The following is a 22,178-nucleotide window of genomic DNA, read 5'->3' as shown; positions in this document are numbered from 1 at the left end:
AATTTTATGTAGACGAGCCAAACGATCAAGGATTTCCTTATTTATGAACCAGATTCTGAAATATATACTCAGGAGATGCATGATGTTATTCCAATTCGCTATGACGTCACTGACATAATAAAGCTACTACGTAGCTGGGAGCTACGACAAAGTGTTGGTAGCCTATAAATCATTCTATTGCTAATGATTTGATGTAGAAGAGCCAAAAAATGAATGTATTCCTTTTTCTAATTTGTAGAACTGATTCTAAAATGCAAGATGCTTTCAATATTGTGGATTTTAACGGAGGCAAAGCGCTACGTAAAGTAGCAGTTTATTCAGCTACATTAGCCCAACAAACTAATACAACTTTTATTCTCGTAGTAAGAAGAAGAAGAAAAAAAGTCCCACTATTACTACGAGAAAAATGTTGAACTGTTACTACGAGAATAAAAGTTGTATTATTTTGTTAGGCTAATCATGCCCCTGGATTGGCAGACCGGGGTGGTGGTCCCCCTTTTTAAGAAGGGGGACCGGAGGGTGTGTTCCAATTATAGAGGGATCACACTCTTCAGCCTCCCCGATAAAGTCTATTTAAGGGTGCTGGAGGGTCCGTCAGGAAGTCAAATCTCTGATTAAGGAGGGGCAGTGTGGTTTTCGTCCAGGCCGTGGAACAGTGGACCAGCCCTACACCTTCAGCAGGGTCCTCAAGGGTGAATGGGAGTTAGCCCAACCAGTCCACATGTGTTCTATGGATCTGGAGAAGGCGTTCGACCGTGTGCCTCGGGGAATCCTGTGGGGTGTGCTCCTGGAGTACGGGGTACCGAGCCCCTTGGTGTAAGGGCTGTTCGATCCCTGTACGACCGGTGTCAGAGTTTGATCCGCATTGCCGGCAGTAAGTCCAAGTCATTCCCAATGAGGGTTGGACTCCGCCAAGGCTGCCCATTGTCACGATTCTGTAAATCTTATAGACAGAATTTCTAGGCACACCGAAGCGTTAAGGGGGTCTGGTTTGGTGACCTCAGCATTACATCTTTGCTTTTTGCAGAGGATGTGATGCTGTTGTCTTCATCAAGCCGTGACATCCAACTCTCACTGGAGCAGTTCGCAGTCGAGTCTGAAGCCGTCGTGATGAAGATCAGCACCTCCAAATCCGAGACCAAGGTCCTCAGTCGGAAAAGGGTGGTATGCCCTCTCCGGATCGGGGATGAGATCAATCCCGAAGTGGAGGAGTTCAAGTATCACGGGGTCGTGTTCACGAGTGAGGGTAGGAGGGAGCGGGAGATTGACAGGCGGAGCGGTGCAGAGTCCGCATTACTGCAGACGCTGCACCGCTCCGTAGTGGTGAAGAAGGAGCTGAGCCGAAAGACGAAGCTCTCGATTTACCAGTCATTCTACGTTCCTACCCTCACCTATGGTCACGAGCTGTCCTGGATACAAGTGCCGAAATGAGTTTCCTCCACAGGGCTCTCCCTTAGAGATAGGGTGAGAAGCTTGGTCATCCAGGAGGGACTCTGCGTCGAGCCGCTACTGCTCCGTGTTGAGAGGAGCGAGCTGAGGTGGCCCGGGCATCTGGTTCAGATGCCTCCTGGACTCCTCCCTGGAGAGGTGTTCCGGGCGTGTCCCACCAGCGGGAGGCCCCGGGGACGACCCAGGACACTCTGGAGAGACTGTCTCTCGGCTGGCCTGGGAACACCTTGGGATCGCGCCGGATGAGCTGGTTGAAGTGGTTGGGGAGAGGGAAGTCTGGACTTTCCTGTTAAAGCTGTTGCCCCCGCGACCCGATCCCGGAGCAAGCGGAAGATGATGGATGGATGGTTACCAACACTTTGTCATAGTTCCCAGCAAAGCTTTAAGACAGAAGTGATGTCATAGCAAATTGAAATAATATTGTCCATCTTCTGAGTCAATATTTTAGAATCTGCTTCAAAAATAAGGAAATCCTTGATCTTTTGGCTTATCAAGATCAAATTATCATCAATAGATGGCTTTATATTGATGCGTCATCGTAGCTCCCAGCTAAGGTACATGTACGTAAAACGCGTAGCAGTTTACACTATGTAATAAGATGACTTTTTTACTCGTATTAACAGTACCACTTTCATCATGTAGTCTTGTTTTTCCTTTCCCCTTCATTTGACCTTAATCCTCCGTCGTACTTTCATGCCACTGAGATATTTTATAAACCTTAAAGCTGTCTTTATGTTTTTGGGAATTAATAACTATGCTTTAATCAAACGTAATACTTGTTTCACTTGCTGCTTTATAAGTATGCCGCAATAATGGACTCACTATTGATTAACTGTAAACCAAAAGTGACCCAAAGCCATACCTGCCCTCCGACAGTCTGAAACATGCAATCGTCAAGGGCATCCATTTGCTCGGTCCTCGAACAAAACAGTGGCCATTGCTCTTAGCATTAACCCCTGGTGGCTCCTAGAGGTTAAAACCCTCTTTTGATTTACAACAGCCAGTAGACTCAGAAGGCATTAAAAAGATGTAAATTTGAACTGTTTGTACAGAGAAAGGTGCACAGACCACCCACTCTCTTGGCTTCCAACAACACTTTCCACGGTTGTGGCTCACAAATCAGAAGGGTGCTTTCATTTCGGGAAGGTCACAGACCTTTTTATCACCTCTTAAAGACACCCGTTGAAGCTATGTCTCATTGGGCACAACTGGATGCTGCACATCCTTTTATTGGACAGCAGTATTTGTTGCCTCAAGCGAATGACAAGTGGCTCATAGCAATGAAAATGTGCCCGGGATACAAATGTGGTTTAATCAAATAGGAATTTTAAAAGTATCTATTGACATTTCTGTTACATTATATCACAAACAAGCATAACATTTGCATTTAGCACATGCACATAAGGTTTGACCAACCTTGACATCTGCCTTTTGGCTCAAATGTGATGGATGGATTAAATGTCACCTATGCCCTGGGTGCTTCCATCACTCCCTGTATGGCCGTTGTTGTGTATGCGCTCTGCTGTTTGTTTCTGCCAGACATTCGCATTGTGTCTGTCAGTCTTGCCTGCCACTCGTGCCCTGACGTGCATTTTGCACCCTCTCAAGAACCCTACACCCACCTCCAATTCCTGTGCAAAGACAAACACGCACACAGTCACACACAAGTGCGTCCGCAATTAGCCAAGATAAAGTGGGATTGGGACTTCCTGCAGATCGCTCTTCAGATAAGTTCCTGCACAGACCTGAGGTAAAGGACCACACGTAGGGTGAAAAGCTAAAATTCCATAGACCTATTCTTTTTTTTTTGTACACCTCTACAACAATATCCGCTTCAACCTAATACCGTATTTTTCGGACTACAAGTCGCACCGGAGTATAAGTCGCATTTTTGGGGGATAAAATCCAACACATAGAACAGATATGTCATCTTGAAAGGCAATTTAATATAAAAATACAATCGAGAACAACATGTTGAATAAATGTACAGTGTACAGTGCATGAACAATGAAATGCGAATATACTGTCCTCACAAGGACGCTATGGCTCGGTCCTGGCTATACAGCGAACTCCCAAATGACGATGCTGGACGTCCGTATAATTTGCTGAATCAATTTGGTCCTCGATACCAAACAGGTTCGCATCAACGTAAATAAATGATAATTAGGTGGTTTTACAGTTTTACATAAATGGTTAGCATGCGTTCGCTAGCATTAGCGCATCGTTCAAACACCCACCACACAACTGGCTCTAAGTGTCCGATCGCGGGTGGAAAACGCACAACAACAACAACAGAAAACATGATACACACAGGCGTTTCCTCTGTTGAGATATTTTAAAAGCATAAACAATGAACGTAGGTTCGCAGCCGTGTTTCTCTCTCGCTAACTCACCCACTCTCTCACAGCTACGTAGCCGTCCCTCTTCTTCTGGCGTGGGAGCGCTCTTCACGTAAACAAGTGTGAGTGTGCCCCCACGTGGGCATGAAAGTGCCACAAACTAAAAACATGCATTTCAATATAAAAAAAAGTCAATAATAAAATTGAACACAAATTGCCAAAGGCAGAATGCGAACGTGGCCATAGATAGCTATTAAGAGTTATTCAGATAACTATAGCGTAAAGAACATGCTAACAAGTTTACCAAACCATCAGTGTCACTCCAAAACACCAAAATAACATGTGAAATGATATCATAATGTGTTAATAATTTCACACATAAGTCGCTCCTGAGTATAAGTCACGCCCCCAGCCAAAATATGAAGAAAAACGCGACTTATTGTCCGAAAAATACGGTAAGCACCAGTGTTGTCACAGATTACTTGAAAATGTAATTTAATTACTGATTACGCCTCAAAAAAGTAATCTGCCGTAATTTTAGGACAATAAGCCGCACTGGACTATAAACCACAGCTGTTCCCACTGTTTTATGGGATATTTACACCTAAAGATCTTAACCGGTAACACTTTATTTGACAGTGGCATCATAAGACTGTCATAAGACCAAATGAACCACCATGAAGCGACCAAATGAACCACCATGAAGCTTTGAACCAATCGGCTGTAACGCTTCATTGCTTCAAGAAGCTTCATTTGGCCATCACTGCTCCCGTGGGGGAGACAGTTATCCTCTGCTGCCACCTGCTGTCAACACAGTTGTTGTCCAACCATAGACTTCATAATAATATTGACGGGGCACGGGCCGATTAATAGGGGGCCTGCATTGTTGGCGTAGCCGTCAAAGCTGACCGAGAGGAATCACAGACAAAGAGCTTTTTTCGTTGTAAATTCTTGTGAATAAATGCTTAAATCAATGAATTCTTTATAGATATGGACGTAAAATGGTCTCGATTCTTGGTTAAAAGTTAGCAGTTAGCATTTATTTTACGTAAATATATTCAAAGTAAGATGCTAGTCTGTTAGCGAACGTAACTAGCTGCCTCCTGATGTAAACTGAGCTTTTCCAGTGAAAATTCTTGTGACTAAATGGTTAAATCCCTAAATTCTTTATAAATATGGTCGTAAAACAGTCTCGATTCTTGGCTAAAAGAAAAAATACCATGCAGTTAGCATTTATTTTACATAAATGTGTCGAAGTACGATGCTAGTCTTTGAGTCAATGTGGTGGCCGCAATATGTAAACAGAGCTTTTCTGGTGACAATTCTTGTGAATAAATTCTTAAATCCATGAATTCTTTATAGATGCGGATGTAAAACAGTTTCGATTTTTGGTTAAAAAAAAATAATAAATGAATAAAAAATGTGCATTTACTTTACGTAAATATGTCGAAGTACGGTGCTAGTCTGTCATTCAATGTGGCGGCCGCATATGTAAAAAGAGCTATTCCGGTGAAAATTCTTGTAAATAAATGCTTAAATCCCTGATTTCTTTATAGACAATGACGTAAAACACTTTCGATTCTTGGTTAAAAGCAAAAAAACAAAACAACAAAAAAACGAGCAGTTATTCTTTATTTTAGCTGAATATGTCGAAGAAGGAGGCTGTCTGTGTGGCGGCAGCCTTACAACAAAGAGATTTTATGATGAAAATTCTTGTGAAAAAAAACAAAGCTCTGTTTACATAAGGCGCCCGCTAGCTACATTCACTAACAGACTAGCACTGTACATTCAACATATTTAGGTAAAATAAATGCTAACTGCACATTTTTTTTGCTTTTAACCAAGAATCGAGATTGTTTTACGTCCATATCTATAAAGAATTTGGGGATTTAAGCATTTATTCATACGAATTTTCAACGAAAAAAGCTATGTCTGATATTCCACTCGGTCAGCATTGACTTCCTCGTCAACAATGCAGGCCCCCCATTTATCGGCCCTGTCCCTCGTGTGCCGTCAATACATTATGAGGTCTATGCCTGAAACAAATAACTGATGAACTGCATGGAAATTGGAACTCCAACGACTAATTAAACCCCCGCTACCTCGAAGATTAAGCCTATTGTAAAAAATTCTGAACTTCGGGTTAGGGTTAACAGCATATCAGTGCCAATGTAAAACAATGCAAATTGACTGCACAATAATCAACAACACACAAATGAATTGCACTTTGCAATAAACGCAAAGGTGGGGGCAGGCACGAATTCACGCGCACGACCTTCAAGTATGCTGTACAAACACGGCACACTCACACAAACAAATCATCATGATTTAGGGCTGTTTTGCTGCCTCAGGGCCTGGAAAACCTGTGTACACACACAATTTGGCCACAAAATGTGGCGACAACTAAGCACTTTATACTCAATCGGACTAACAATACATCCCAAAGATGCTAAATGAACACGTCACCTCACAGCATAAATGTGCAACACGAATATGATGTAATTGTTATAATTGTTAACTTTAATAAGCAAACTGCAGCTGCCCTGGTGAAAAAGAAAAGCAGCAGGAGGGAGGGTGAGAGGCTGTGCGTGATCAGATCGCAAAGTAGCGAGGGATCACTGTTTACCGATAATATTGGCCAGCTTTAGTGACGATTATGTCCCATTGGTGATTATGTGGATTTGACCGTACTTGCAGAACTGCAATTTATCTGACCAGAACGGAGTGAACCGATTCAGAAACACTCAAGACCACATTGTGGCATCAAGAAGGTTGTTTGAGTTATCATGAGGAGCAGCTGTCTGCCATTAACCAAGGAGTCAGTGACCTTCACAGCCTAGGCCTCAGTAACATCAGGCATCATTCACACAGCAAGCTAGTCACATGTCAGACCAAATCCAACGGGTGTTGACCCTAATGGGTGCAAGTTTCATCGACTGTGGCCCTAACCATTAATTTTCTACTTTTAGAAGCTCTCCTATTGATACTTGGAAAGTTAGACGTGAAAATAGTCACGTGATCACACCCAAACTTGGTCAGAAGTCCTGTGATCACGCCGGCTTGTTCAATCACATTGTTATGTTGGAAGATTCAGCAACAACTCATCTTCAAGTCTGACTGAGGGTAGGTGGTTGTGGCTCAAAATCTGACGATACATTTCACCATTCATCCTCTGCTTTATACAGTACAGTCGTCTTGTCCCATTTGGTGAAAAGCAGCCTCAAAGCATGAGGTTTCCACCCTGTTGCTTCACAGTGGGGATGGTGTTCTTGGGATTGTACTCAACCTTCTTTTTCCTCCACACACGACGAGCAAAGTTTGCACCAAAAAATTCTACTTTGGTCTCAACTGACCACATGATCCCTCTGCATCATTCAGATAGTCCCTGGCAAACTTCTGACGGGCTTTCACATGTACTAGCTTCAACAGGGGAACCTTCTGAGCAATGCATGATTTTAAACCATTGCACTGTAGTGTTCTACCGACAGTAGCCATTGAAACTGCATCCAGCTCTCTTCACGTCATTGACCAGCTCCTGCTGTGTAGTTCTAGGCTGAGCTCTCACTTTTCTCATCATAAGTGATGCCCCACGAGGAGAGATTTTACATGGAGTCCCAGTCCGAGGTAGATTATCAATCATATTTAGCCTTTTTGATTTTCTAACAATTGCTGCAACTTTTGATTTATTCTCACCACACTGCTTTCCAATTGTCCCATAGCCTTTTCCAGTTTTTTTTCTCTGGTGTCTTTCGAAAGCTCTCCGGTCTTGCCTATAGTAGCAGTTGGATTATGACTGACTGTGGGGTGCATAGGTGACAATAATGAGATCAAACCGGTGGTGGGTGGGTGGTTACTCATGGGGTAAAGGTGGACTTTCTTGAAGGTAGTCTTAAAACTCTTTGAGTGTCATAATTATTGCTGATTCTCAGGGGTACAAATACTTATGAACCCCAGTAAATTACACACACAAAAAAAAATAATAAATAAAATAATAATAATACAATGTCATTTCTGGATTTCTTATTTTTTGGGGGAAATTTTGTTTCTATGAGTGAAAATACATCAATGATTGAAATTTCTAAATTTCTAGACTTGCAAAATCACAAGGGGTGTAAATACATCTGCTCCTCACTGTATGTATTTATGTATGTAATGTATGTATGTATGTACAGTGGTATGAAAAAGTATGTGAACCTTTTGAAATTTCTCACATATTTACATAAAATCACCGGCAAATATGATCTGATCTTTGTCAAAATCACACAGATGAAAATAGTGTCTGCTTCAACTAACCTAGAAATGTTGTAGTGTTTTTTTTTTTTTTTTTTTTTTCCATATTTTAATAAGGATAGCATGCAAAAAATGACAGAAGGGGATGGGGGTGATAAGTGAACCCTTTTGTCTAAGGACACTTAAAGAGCAACTAAAACCAATTCTTACCAAACATTTTAAGTCAGGTGTGTACCCAATCACTAATTCGTGATTTAAAGCGGCCCTGCCCACTATAAAACACACCTGGTAAGAAATTGTCTAGATGGGAAGCATTGTCTGATGTGCATCACTGCTCGGTCAAATGAGCCGTCTGAAGACTTGCGTTCAAGGATTGTTGATTTGTATAAAGCTGAGTAAGGATACAAAACCATCTCAAAGTCTGGATGTTCATCACTCGACAGTCGGAGAAGTTGTTTACAAATAGAGTTTGGCACCATTGCTTCTCTCCTAAGGAGTGGCCGTCCACCAAAGATGACGCCAAAAGTTCAGCGAAGAAAACTCAGAGAGGTAAAAAAGAACCCGAGAGGGTCTTCTAAAGACTTACAGAAATCACTGGCACAGTCCAATATGTCTGTGCACACTTCAACTATATGTAAAACCATGGCCAAGAATGGTGTTCATGGAAGCACTCCACGGAGGAAGCCACTGCTGTCTAAGTAAAAAGCTGTTCCTCGTTTAATGTTCGCAAAAAGGCCCTTGGACACTCCGCAGAAGTTTTGACAAAATATTTTGTGGACTGATGAAACCATAGTTGAATTGTTTGGGAGTAACACACAACGTCCTTGGTGGAGGAAAAATGCAACAGCTCATCTTTACAGTGAAGCATGGTGGAGGGAGCATCATGATTTGTATTAATATTAAAGAAGCTGAGACAGTATGCACATTTAAGATTAGAATAAAGACGTTCCTATTCGGCAAAGCTTATGGTCAGGCTAGTTGAAGTCGGAGTAGACTCACAGTTTAGTCTAAGCTGCACTAGAAGCTACAATGCTGGGGGAAGTACAGCCACTGAGTTCTATCTCCTTTTTCTCACTCTACCTACCACTTGTCTCACTTCATTTCTATTTTCCAATGTTAATATCTAGTTGTCTAGTCCCTTCATCACTAGTCACCTGGTGTCCCCTTTCCCCCCTCCCCTCTGGGGAGAGGCTATTTTTCAGCTGCAGCCTCCTGAATGTCCGGACCCCTGGCTGGACGTCCTCGTTGCTACCCCCGTCTCATCTGGCTAGATGGACCTCTTCTTGTTCCTTTACTCCACTGCATCTTTACGGACTGTAACTTTGCCTGCTAATTCCCATTAGCAGTCCTGGGGCTTCCTGTCTATCCGTCCTGGGAGTGGATCTCTCCTGACTGTGGTACTCCCCAAGACTCTGGAGTTTTTGGAGTTTTTCCTTGCCGACATGGAGGGTCTAAGGATGGGGGATATCCAGGACTTGAACTTTATTTACTCATCTTTGTTGCTTCATTTGCTGTTTCTGATTGTGTATCATATTGCCTCTGCAAAGCCCTTTGAGACAACCTTGTTGTGATCCAGGGCTATACAAATAAAATTGAATTGAATTGAATTGCATTGGGGCTGTTTTGCTGCCTCAGGGGCTGGACATCTTGCAATCATTAATGGAAGAATGAATTCAAACGTTTTGCAGGAAAACCTGAGGCCATCTGTCAGACAGTTGAAGCTAAAAAGAGGATGGATGCAAGAACAAGACAATGATCCAAAACACAGAAGTAAATCAACTTCAGATACACGGTCTGGAGTGGCCAAGTCAAAGTCAAGACTTGAACCCCATTGAGATGCTGTGGCATGACCTAAATACAGCGATTTGTGCCAGACATCCGAGGACTCTGACTGAACTACAGCAGATTTATAGAGAAAAATGGGCCAAGATTAGTCCTGATCGATGTGCCACACTGATCTGCAGCTACAGGAAGTGTCTGGTTAAAGTTATCACTGCCGGGGGGGGGGCGCACATAATATTAAATGTGATGGTTCACGTACTTATTTTCCCCTCTTCTGTCATGTTTTGCATACTATCCTCATCAAAATATGAAATCCTATAAATGATTGGATGGTATTAGTTAAAGCAGACTGTTTTTTTTTTTTTTTCATCTGTGTGATTTTGACACAGATCATCTCAAGTTTGATGGTGATTTTATGCAGAAATGTGAGAAATTCCAAAAGGTTCAGGTACTTTTTCATACCACTGTATATTCACATTGAGAGAATCCAGTGAGAATAGTGGCCATGAAAGAAACTGGAATGTTTTCAACTATCTAAAATGGACGACAGATCTATGCACAATGGGGTCGTGCATAATCATCATGGATGGCAAAACTCATAATTTATTTTTTTTCTTCAGTGTTGTTAAGTAAGAATGAATTGCGCCTTTGCTGGATGCCGTCACGTATTTCGCTCCATCTCGGCTCTAATGCAATCACTTCTAGTACGCAATCAACAGAAGTACACGCTCATTTAATCAACTCTGTGATTGTTTTAACAGCATATTTTTATCATTATGAAGCATTGCACTCATTCCGCACTAATATTTCAAAAGTCAAAATCATCATCAAATGGAAAGAAAAGAATATTTGCCTGAGAAAGATGAAGAATCTTAACAAGCTGATGTCAAACCGGCAGAATTTAAAGGTTGAAGTGAGCAGGATAGTCTGGATGAAAGACAAAAAAAGTCAGCTGTGATGTGAGAAGTGTCTGCCACCACAGCATCATTAACACCCAGTTGTGTTGGAGGAAGGGAGGGAGCGCGAACGGGGGCCTCCGAGCACTCGGAGCAAAATTGCAAACCCAAGGTTCCTGATACAGCCTGTTATTATTTTTGACACAAGCCATTTACAATAGCTATGAAGGTGGCAATGGAAAATGTAATATTGATTGTATGCCCTCAAGGCTTTGCTCCCCTGACTTCTAAAACGTCACATATCTCACATACTGTATGCCGGGCGTGATGATATGTTTCTCCCTTATATTTTATTTATTTATTTTTTGGTTTACTCCAGCCTCCCCCGAACTCATTCTTACAATTTCCTATTTTAACTGCTTTAAATAAATATATATATATATAAAAAAAATAGTTCCCTTGGTGGGGAAATTATAGTCCAGTGTTAGATTGGGAGTGCAAGGTGGTGCTTTTGTACTTTGAAAATAATGGAAAGCTATTTGATTGAAGGTTGATGTGACAGGTGTTAATGTTGCCAGTGGCGATGAGTATTTCATGTTGTTTTTGTGTGGAAATAGATGACCTCGTCATCCACTCCTATGTTCTCCAGGTAAGCAAACTGTAACGGAGCCAATGCCTGTAAAAAGGTCTAAACTCAGCATTGAATGGCAGGAACCTACAGTCGCAACCAGTTCCAGTAATTCAGTCATTCCCCCAAAGAAAATATAAGGTAAGGTGTACTGCCTTATGCTATTTGTATACAGTGAACCCTTGTTTTTCGCAGTTAATGGGGATCGACGCTAAGATAATCAAAATCCGCGTGTACATTAACCCTTACATGCACAAGTTACTGTACCCTAAACTCTTCCATAAGTGGGTCAAAAATGACCCATATTATAACCAATGTGTTTGTATGCCATTTTGGTGAAGAATAATCACTTGTATATTGAAGGGAAAAGGTACCGTTCTCACACACATATATGTTAATATATATGTATAAAACATTCATTTAACTATAGTTTAGGCAGACTCCACTCAGTGGCCTGGAACACAGTAAAGTGAATCACCTTATCGGCGCTCATGAGGGGGAAAAGGAAAAATGGTACCGTTTCTCGTAGGCACCGTCTAACTGTTTGCATTACTTGAACACACATAATATAATCAATTAGGGAATAGTATCATTTCTCATATTCACTGTAGGACTGCACTACTCTAACACACCTAATGTAAAATAAATAGCACACCATAGTTTAAAGAAACAGAATAGATACACAACGCCATCTTATCACAGAAGCCCAAAACGTGTGTCCACGAGCAAGATTGACGCACCAAACTCTGGTAATCGGTCCTCCCGACAAACGAACGAGGACAAAGACCAGCGCGCTTTGTCCTAAAACAAGTAGTGCCAGCCCAGATAACAAAGTTGATAGCAGGCGCTTGTGACGTCGACACCAGCGTCGGTCGCTGTGGCAACCACATCCCATCCACGCACGAACCTAGACAGCCCGAAACCGGCCAGAGAGGGATGATCCCAAAGCAACGCCTGGACACACCTTCAGCCGGCCCAAGGACTTAAAAAACACTGGACACTAAGATAAGACAGATTTTGCTGCTCGGAAACATGTAGCCTTGTTTTGGATCAAGAATTGTCCCTCCGTCGTCTTTTTTTGCCATGTTTTTGACCGTTGTCGACGAATAAATTGTCAACCTGCTTTCGGCGAGTCTTTTTCAAACTTTTGGAACATGGAGTCAGTACAAAGGGTTAATATCAGAGATGAACGGGCGAAGTTCCGCCTTCCCGGTTGGCGCGCGCGAAGGCAGCATCGGCAGAGCGGCACTTTGTTCAGCTGTCGCTGTTTCCGTGCGGCTTGTCTGGGGAGGCGAATTTCAACAATATTAATTAGTATGATATTTAGGGCCACACAAGAATGATTTGATGCTTGAAATATCGTTATGATTCAATTAACATTTAAAAAAAAAAAAAAAAAAAAAACAATAGACTTAATCCTTCCATGTATTTTATCATCAATGATGAAGAGCTCCCATGCATCTTTTTGGTGAGCCAGCGGTTCTAGGCCCTTGTGGAGGCACTGACCGATTTCTGAGGACATTGTGGCTCTGTATTCTGCCCTGGGTGGGTGGTAATTCTCTCTAGTAAGAGCCCTACCAACTCATTCTGTTGGCCATGATTCGGACACTTATGAGTCAGATTGATCCTGTTCAGTTGGATTTCCAGGTGGACAACTGCCACCTGGACAATAGTCTGGGTCCTCATCATCAGAAACTTGAGTCCAACCCCGTCACTGCCTCGCCATCATCCAACATCTGTAGGACCATTTTAGCTGTAAATCTAGCACAAATCCGATTTTTTTTTCGTGTTTTTCCGACTCGACTTAACAGGAAAAGTCGCATAAAACTGGACCATTTTCAAATTCGATCCAGGTCACTTTCGTATGTGGTTAAAATCCCATCCAGGCCACATTTTTCCAGAATGTGGTTGCGGTCCGAACTGTCAAGTCCCCCAAATTGGAATTAATGCAGCAATTAAAATCAGCAAAGAGCGAGAGCGACAGGGTGCTACGGTAGCGGTGCAGCTGTGCATTAGCGTTAGTGCCTAGCTTGAATGGGGTTTTTGGAGAAGGAGCAGGCTTGACAACAGTCATAAAATAAAAATAAAATGGGTTGAGAATAAGCCTGACAATGCTCGGTTTTCTCTCTGCTCCAATGCTCCTGCGCATGGGGGCGAGTTTGCTGAGCGCATCTCGGACTGCGAATTAGAGCGCACGTATGATACTTGAATAGGCTCAATGGACAAAGGCAGTCTGAACGGTTACGCCAAAAAAAAAACAAAACAAAAAAAAAAAAAAAATATGACAAAAAATCGAAATTGTGCATTAAGACCAGCGGTATGAATCTAGCCTTAGTTAGCTAGCTAGTTATGAAGTAGGTTAATTTGTTGATAAATAATAATAAAGACTCATGAAAGACACACACACAAAATACTATATGGACATAATACTTACAGTACACGTATCAGTTCTTGCTGTGTAAAATAATCTTCTTAAGGGATGTCACTTTTTACATACCTAGTCTGTGTGGTCCAGGGTAAATTTATTCCTGACAGCCAAAGTTGATAAGAATGAAAGATTCCCATTGGATTCCATAGAAAATGCATGTGGGTCATTTTTCGGACTATAGGTCGCGCTTTTTTTCATATATTGGCTGGGGGTGCGACTTATACTGAGGAGCGACTTATGTGTGAAATTGTTAACACATTATGATGTCATTTCACATGTTATTTTGGTATTTTGGAGTGACACTGATGGTTTTGTAAACTTGTTAGCATGTTCTTATGCTATAGTTATCTGAATAACTCTTAATAGTTATGGCCACGTTCGCGTTCTGCCTTTGGCAATGTATGTTTAATTGTATTATTGACTTTTTTATATCGAAATGGATGCATTTAGTTTGTGGCGCTTCAACGCCCACGTGGGGGCGCACTCGCACTTGTTTACGTGAAGAAGAGCGCTCACACGCCAGAAGAAGACGGACAGCTGCGTAACTCGAGTTAGTGAGAGAGAATTTTATCCCTAATTTTATTTTTTTCTAAGTATGTTGGCCTGAACTTTATTCTGAGTTGTAGCTATGATGTTGACAAATTGGCAGGAAAGGTCTCTCTGTTTCACAAACAAGTATTGTTAGCATGGTCCATGATATACAAACACAACTTCTCACCACACACACACATAATCTGGAATAACAGGACAATTCTTTATAAAAACAAATCCTTATTTTTGGACAATTGGGTGCAAAATAAAAACATTTTTTTTAAACTTTTTAATCGCAACGGGCACGTCATGTCTTATGCAGAGTTTTTGGATTTTAAGTTCCCAGTTAGGCCTCAGCAATATGACATTGTTTTTGATGCTATTCCATCAGGTATCATGATGCTGTGTAGAAATGTAAACTTGCCATTGCAAAGTTTAGCTCCTCCAAATATATTAAATTCAAGTGTGGGGAAATTGTGTTAGCGTCATAACAAGACTTCAAATAGATATATTCGATCGCTTTTTCAGAATCACCTTAGATTCACGCCATATGTTCAATCGTTTTGGAATCGATTTGTTGGAGATATAATTTGGTCCAGGGTATGGACTATCCCCAACATGTTTCTGTTGACTAATAAGGTCAAAGAAGTCTCTTTCAAAATTATTCACAGATATTATCTTGAGAATCACTACATGAAAAAAATTCAAGAGGGACATTGACACAAACTGTTCGTTCTGTGGAGATCATCCAGAGACAGTTCAGCACCTTTTTTGGACTTGTTCTTTTTCCTAAAAATTTTGGAAAGATTTTTGTAAGTTTGTTGACAGGAATCTGCAGGTGGACTTCAAGATAAAATGGGAAAATGTTTTGGTTTTATAAAAAAAAAAATTCTCGAATGAAGATATTTTTATTATTAATCTACTTCTTTTGTTGTCGAAAGTCTACATCCACAAATGTAAGTTCAGCAAGCTGTTACCATCTTTTTCTCATTTCCACAATGAAACGGTATGCTACATAAATCTGTTAAAAAAAAAAAAATCAAAGAATAGGAAGGCAAAAAAAAAAAAAGATATTTGTGAAAAGCTGCGACTTTTTTGTGAAAAGTTGCTTATAGTATTATTCTTTCTTTTTTTCTTCTCTGATGTGCATGTGTGATGTGTTTGGTATGTTTATACCCTGTGGTATATTTGTGTTTTTATTCTTTTGTTTTTTTGGTTTGTATTATTATTATTATTATTTTTTGTCTATTTTTGTGTTTGTATTGTTTATTCTGTCGTGTTGTTGTTGTTAATAATTAAAAAAAAAAAAAAAAAGCGAGAGAGAAAGACGGCTGCGAACCTACGTTCATTGTTTATGCTTTTAAAATATCTCTACAGAGGCAACACCTGCGTGTATCATCATTTCTGTTGTTGTGTGTTTTCCACTCGTGATCGGACACTTAAAGCCAGTCGTGTGGTTTTTTGAACAATGTGCTAATGCTAGCAAACGCATGCTAACCTGTTACGTTATTGCTGTAATAGTACCTAATTATCATTTATTTACCTTGATGCGAACCTGTTTGCTATCAAGGACCAAATTGATTCAGCAAATTATACGGACGTCCAGCATTGTGTTTTGGGAGTTCGCTGTATAGCCAGGACCGAGCCGTAGCGTCCTGGTGAGGACAGTATATTCGCATTTCGTTGTTCATGCACTATACACTGCACATTTATTCAGCATGTTGTTCTCTACTGTAATTTTATATTAAATTGCCTTGTGTTGTGTTGGATTTTATCAAGTAAATTTCCCCCAAAAATGCGACTTATACTCCGGTGCGACTTGGTTTTTTTTCTCTTTGTTGTGCATTTTATGGCTGGTGCGACTTCTACTCAGGTGCGACTTGTAGTCTGAAAAATACGGTACTTTCATCAGTTTATGACAAATCGTGTTTTCTTGAATTCTTCACCAGGCGATTGGTCTGTGATGCTTTAGCAACACTGTCAGCCAATAGCTCAAAGACTTGTGCTTAGAATGTGTAATGAGCAGGCGTTTTACTGCGTGGGAACACATTAACATGAAAAACTTGACACTGTTGTTCGACCCTAATCAGTCAACAATTTCCTTGTAGCCTTAAAACCTCCCTTCCTGTGAGACTACAAGAAAAGGAACCACTGCACTGTGTTGTCTGAAGAATTACTGCTGCTGTAGATAAATACCGAGGTTTTGTGAGACTGCTTTTCAACAAAATGACAGAAGAACAACCTTGCTTTGATTCCCATTTGATGTACGTTGAGCTTTTCTTGTAACGAGTGATAGTATAATATCTATCAGTAATTTAACATGAATTAGTCTTTCAAACCTGGCACGTTAGATTAATTGTTCCATATAACTGCTACGAATATATTCCAATATCAATATGGGAAAGATCCAATCGAGATCAGTTTCATGGGCGGAACATATAAATTATGAATAGAATAGAAAGCCTTTATTGTCATTGTACAGATAACACATGTATATGTATGACATAACAAAAAAAAATCTTAAATAGCATTATTTTTGGAATTAAAATCATATTTTGAGACGATATGCAACAATTTGGCAAAGCACAGATGATGAGAAATGCGTCTTTAAAGTGGATATGACACCAAAAAGCATATGTATTTCATATTTCACGCAGTGTTTTATACTCCTGAATGAAATGGACCGCTTTGATGTGTGTGGAAGCGATCGTTTTATACAGTACATTCAATTTTTGAATGCCACGCCATGAAAATGAGTTACTTCTGGCTCCAATCTCGGGTTTAGGACAAATGTAAATGTGACATCATCGGGTCAGCATCTCACAATACAGCATTGCTTCATAATATGCGGATTCAGCTGATTTTGCGGATTAATTGGTTTATTTTTAGCATCACACCAGCCAAATGTGCTGCAGAAAATTGTTGCTGCACCAGGGAGTGGCGCGTGAGCCTTTTTGGGTTTCATAAGGTTCCCATTCACCGAGGATATTTGCCAAAACAAGCTCTACTGCTGTGGACTTACGAGGAAGTGAGTAAACATCGTATTTTGTAATACTGTATTGGCCCGAATATAAGACGGCCCTGGTTTTAAGACGACCCCCTCTTTTTCAAGACTCAAGTTTGAAAAAAGACTTTTTGAACACCAAATTAATTTTTATACAGAAAATTACAGTGCATCTGAAACAAATGATTATAACAATATATTTGAGAGAAAAAGCATGTTATTTTGCATCATTCAAATCTTAATATCTGAACATTTAAATATATAAACTAAAGTGCAGTCACATTCGTAAATGAATGGCTTCTGGTTTTTGAAATCATTTGTAATAACTGTAAAAATGTAAAAAATATATATTTAGTTTTTTATTTTATTTTCCCTTCAGGCATGACAAATCCAAACAAACATACAGCATTTATATGTGTTTACAATTAATTCAACCCGAAAAGAAAAGGGCTGACGGGAGAAGCCGAAGCTTATTGAAACCCGTCCCCAGTATACCATATATGACGCAGAAAATGAGTCCTTCGCCTTCCAGTGTCTGTGAGTGTTATGAGTGTTATAATAATATAATATAAAAAAAACCCTGAATAAGAAAAAAATCATTTGAAAAATAAAATTGCCCTCCGCTATTTTTTTTTTTTTTTGAAAATAATATGCTAAGCAAATGACCGTCTAAGGTGCTAGTCACATGATCTGTTCGAAAAATTAATTTTGACCCATTATTTAAATATCTTTTTTTGTTCATTTCATTCATTTTTGTTGTTTGTTTTATTGCTTTACAACTTTTATAAATAATACGAAAGTCAATTACATGCAATGACACTTTTCGGCCACCAGGGAGGCCCGCCCCCCTTAAACTCCGCTTATGACTTTAAGCACTGGTTAAGACTATTTACTCGCGCTAGCTTAGCCACTCCAGAGCCCTGAAACTAGCAAATAACTGACAAACTGCTCTTGTTGAAATCAACTCCACCGACTAATTAAACCCCCGCTAACTCGAAGATTTAGCCTCATGTCAAAAATTCGGAACTTCTCCTTTCAAGGAAGTTGGATGAAAACTTTTCTTTCAAGCTGCTGATTTGTGATAATTAGGAGCCTCTGTAAGTTAAAGAGATCTTTAATTCTTTGGTGTAAAAGACCCCGCCAAAGGAGATTGATTCAGGTCATATATTATTTAATTCCTCTTTTAAATGACTGAACTCTTGCAAGGGAGCAGCAGCGGTTCATGTCTCTCACTAAAATGAGGATAACTGTCTGTCGGGAAAGAATGGTCTCTAAATATTGGAAGAAGTGTTTCAAGTGTTGATTAATATTTAGTGTTCCACAGCTTTCATGTGACTGCCATGATGTGAAGTTGAGCTCCTATAGTCACTCCCACCTGTCCTCATCAGGTGTCTTCTCTGTTGCGCTACCATGTCTGTTTCGCCGACACGAATGATTTGATTTGCTGTGAGGCGTCCCGTGGCGAGTGGGCCTGGAAGTTTTGATGAAAATTTGAGAAAGGCTGTAGAACGAAGAGTAGATCAAATCAGCCAGCACTCGTAAGTGCCGATCCCCCCTGAGAGAGCTTGCGCGATTACAATACTTCCAATAAAAAAGTGGGAATGTGGCCAGCCAGTCTGAAAAGGACCCGAGGAACAGGAGAAGGGAGAAAGCTGAGAGAGGGGTCCCTCATATGCACAGGTTGAATGAGAGTTTTACTGGTCCGACCTATAGAATTGGAGGTGAAGAGGGACTTGGTATGTAGAGGAGAAAGGGAGGGCTTGTTGGTCATTATGTGAAGCCCAATTACAACAGCAGCCTCTCATTCTCCCTCTCCTGAAGGGTTATGTCCCTGCTGTGTTTACTGCAGCCCCCTATGGATTCACTTAAATCAGACAGGAATAAGAGGAGAGACTGTGTACTCCCGGTGCCTCACATTTACCTGAGGCTTAGCCCTTTGACCTTGGCTCAGCATGCGTCTCCATGGGACGAATTACATTTCGATTAAGTTTTCATTATGAAATCCAGTGTGCTAATTGCGAAAAAAAGTTGACGTCCATATCATACCTGCGACTTTAATCATTTGCCCCAACAGAGATACGACATTAACAATGCAGTTTATTGCCTCTCTTGTAAGCAGTTTGTATTTCCAATGTTGTTATTGGAGAGTGGTAATTCCGTAATCATTTCACACAGGGAGCTAATAACCCGTCACGCATTGGAGCCTTCTTAGCATCCAGAGAATAACTGAACAAACATTTCATTTTATGGAAGTGAGATGGTTTGGAGAACATGCAAAGATAGAGGTGGATCTGTATTTATGGATCTCTAAAGTCTTAGAAAGCTAAATATGTCTGCAGGCACTTAGGAATTTATTGGCAACTCTACTTTATGACAACAGTGCTAAATTTTCTTTATTACTGTTCTGCTGGTTTCTGCTTAGTGAAATTTGACTACATTTTCCGAGGCAATATGTATATAAGAGTAGTCCCCGGGTTACGAACGAGTTCCGGTCCTACGTTGGCGACGTAACACGAATTTCCACGTTAGTCGGAATAAACCCTTTAAGTAACCCTAAATCTCCTTTAAATCTCAAAATAATGATCCAAAAACATAAGAATAAAATAAAATAAAAAATAAGATACTGTACTTGCCATCAATGCTGAGAGGTAGTTAGAGAAGATCGTGGTTCTACTGACATACGGACAGTTGTGGACTTGGCAATTTTGGGGCCTAAGGCGAACATATCCAGGGGCCCTCTTCATGGGTCAGGGGTTAAAAAGGTGAGAAGGGTGTGGAGGAAATATGTTCTGGTACACTAGGGCTGTCCTAAACGACAAATTTTCTCCTGATTAATCAGCCGACTAGTTTTACGATTAATCGACTAATCTAATAATTTTCTTTTTTTTTTTTACTAATGTAGCAATGAAATTTTTGTTGACGCATATTAATTCACAAAACTATTTTGGAAAACTTAAATTCTTTATCAAAGTACAAATAATCATGTAGATAACAATAATTAATCATTAACAATGAGGTTAAATGCTGATAGCATTTACAAGTGCAAAAGAATGGAAAGTAAACAGATCCGGAACACTGACTTTGCCTTTCCATCATTATTCAAAACAATTCTTAAAAAAAAAAAATTGTAGCAATATTATTATAGTATACTACTATATATAATAGTATAATAATTATAATAATTATTCATTGCCAATCATATTTGTCATGAAGAGTGTCATTTTAAAGCTATTTTTAGTGTAGAATAGTGACGAGATTTGTCGTTCACTTGAGCAAACGAATCCATTCCGGTTCGTTCAGTAAAAAGATTCGTTCAAACAAATCGTTCAACGAATCGTTCGCCCCCCTCATGTCCCTCGCCGCCCAAACGAATCGTTCGGTTACTGAACGGGAAGTGACGTTGCCGAACGAATCACCAAAGACCGCTTCGCAGTATAACTGAACGGGAAGTGACATTACTTGGTCCCTCCCTCTCTTACACATTGACCACTCGTCGTAGTTTCAGAAATGAGTGACAGGCGGTATCATTCTGCTTTCACAGACAGCCTCGTCTCCCTCCTGCTGCTGCAAAAGCGAGGGAGAACTTCCGCGTCGTCTGTCCTAGTTCTATGGGCTCAAAGTCATGGCTCGTGCTTGCATTTCGATTTAGGACACGGTTAAACATTTTCCTTTTGTGAGGGGAGTAGGGGGCGGGGGCGCACGGACTTTCTTTAGCAGGTTCTTGATCACACATACAATCACATATACAGCATGTTTGCTGTCACGAAAACAAAAATACATCGAAAGTTTAATTTCTGAATATGGAACGACCAACACATCATATTTACATCTCGCTCTGTTGTATTTTTGTTTTTTAGTATTAAGATGATCGTGTTGAATTTTTGCACTGGTATTAATAAATAAAATAATCCGGTCAGCTCCCCTGTCGTCCCCGCATCTCAGATCGTCAAATGCTGACGAGAAATAATTGTTTGCTCTTTACGATGTCGCCTTTCTACTCTCATTAGTCTGTTAAGAAAAATGTAGACATATTGCGACATCTCCCGTGTCCGCGTGCTTTGTTTTTGGGCGCTTGAGTAGCACATGATGGACGGATTGACATAATTTGTCAAACCAACCAACACCTGACACGAAGAGAAAAAAAAAAAAACACTCGGAAAAAAATTACATGTATATACAGTTTCATTGCAAATCAGTATTATGGTGATCATATTGTTTTTTTGCACTGGTATTAATAAATAAAATAATCCGGTCAGCTCCCCTGTCGTCCCCGCATCTCAGATCGTCAAATGCTGACGAGAAATAATTGTTAGCTCTTTACGATGTCGCCTTTCTACTCTCATTAGTCTGTTAAGAAAAATGTAGACATATTGCGACATCTCCCGTGTCTGCGTGCGTTGTTTTGGGCGCTTGAGTAGCACATGATGGACGGATTGACATAATTTGTCAAACCAACCAACACCCGACACGCTGACACGAAAAAAAAAAATAAAACACTCGGGGAAAAATTGACATGTATATACAGTTTCATTGCAAATCAGTATTATGGTGATCATACTAAATATTTTTTTCTGTGCACATATGAGGTAAATATCGCTGCCATGAAGCCTCCATATAGTGACAGTTCTCTGCCCGCTTCACTGCCGTCACGCGACCGCAGCTCAGCTTTTGCTTGCCTCGTAGCTACCCGTGTTTTAAATTACTGTAAATTTGATAGTATGTCGTCATAGGCAGTCACGAGTTTGTTGAGAAAAGTACTACTCTAAACAATGCTCGCTAGATTTGTGTGGTGTTTTTGTCTGTTTGAGCAGCATTTGATAGGCTCCACGTTAACAAATACAGTGCTGCTCGAAAGTTTGTGAACCCCACAGCGATGGTCAGATTTTTTGTA

Source organism: Corythoichthys intestinalis, chromosome 15 (genome assembly GCF_030265065.1).
Source record: "Corythoichthys intestinalis isolate RoL2023-P3 chromosome 15, ASM3026506v1, whole genome shotgun sequence".
Taxonomy (NCBI): domain Eukaryota; kingdom Metazoa; phylum Chordata; class Actinopteri; order Syngnathiformes; family Syngnathidae; genus Corythoichthys; species Corythoichthys intestinalis.
Note: the sequence above shows the minus strand (reverse complement) of the source record.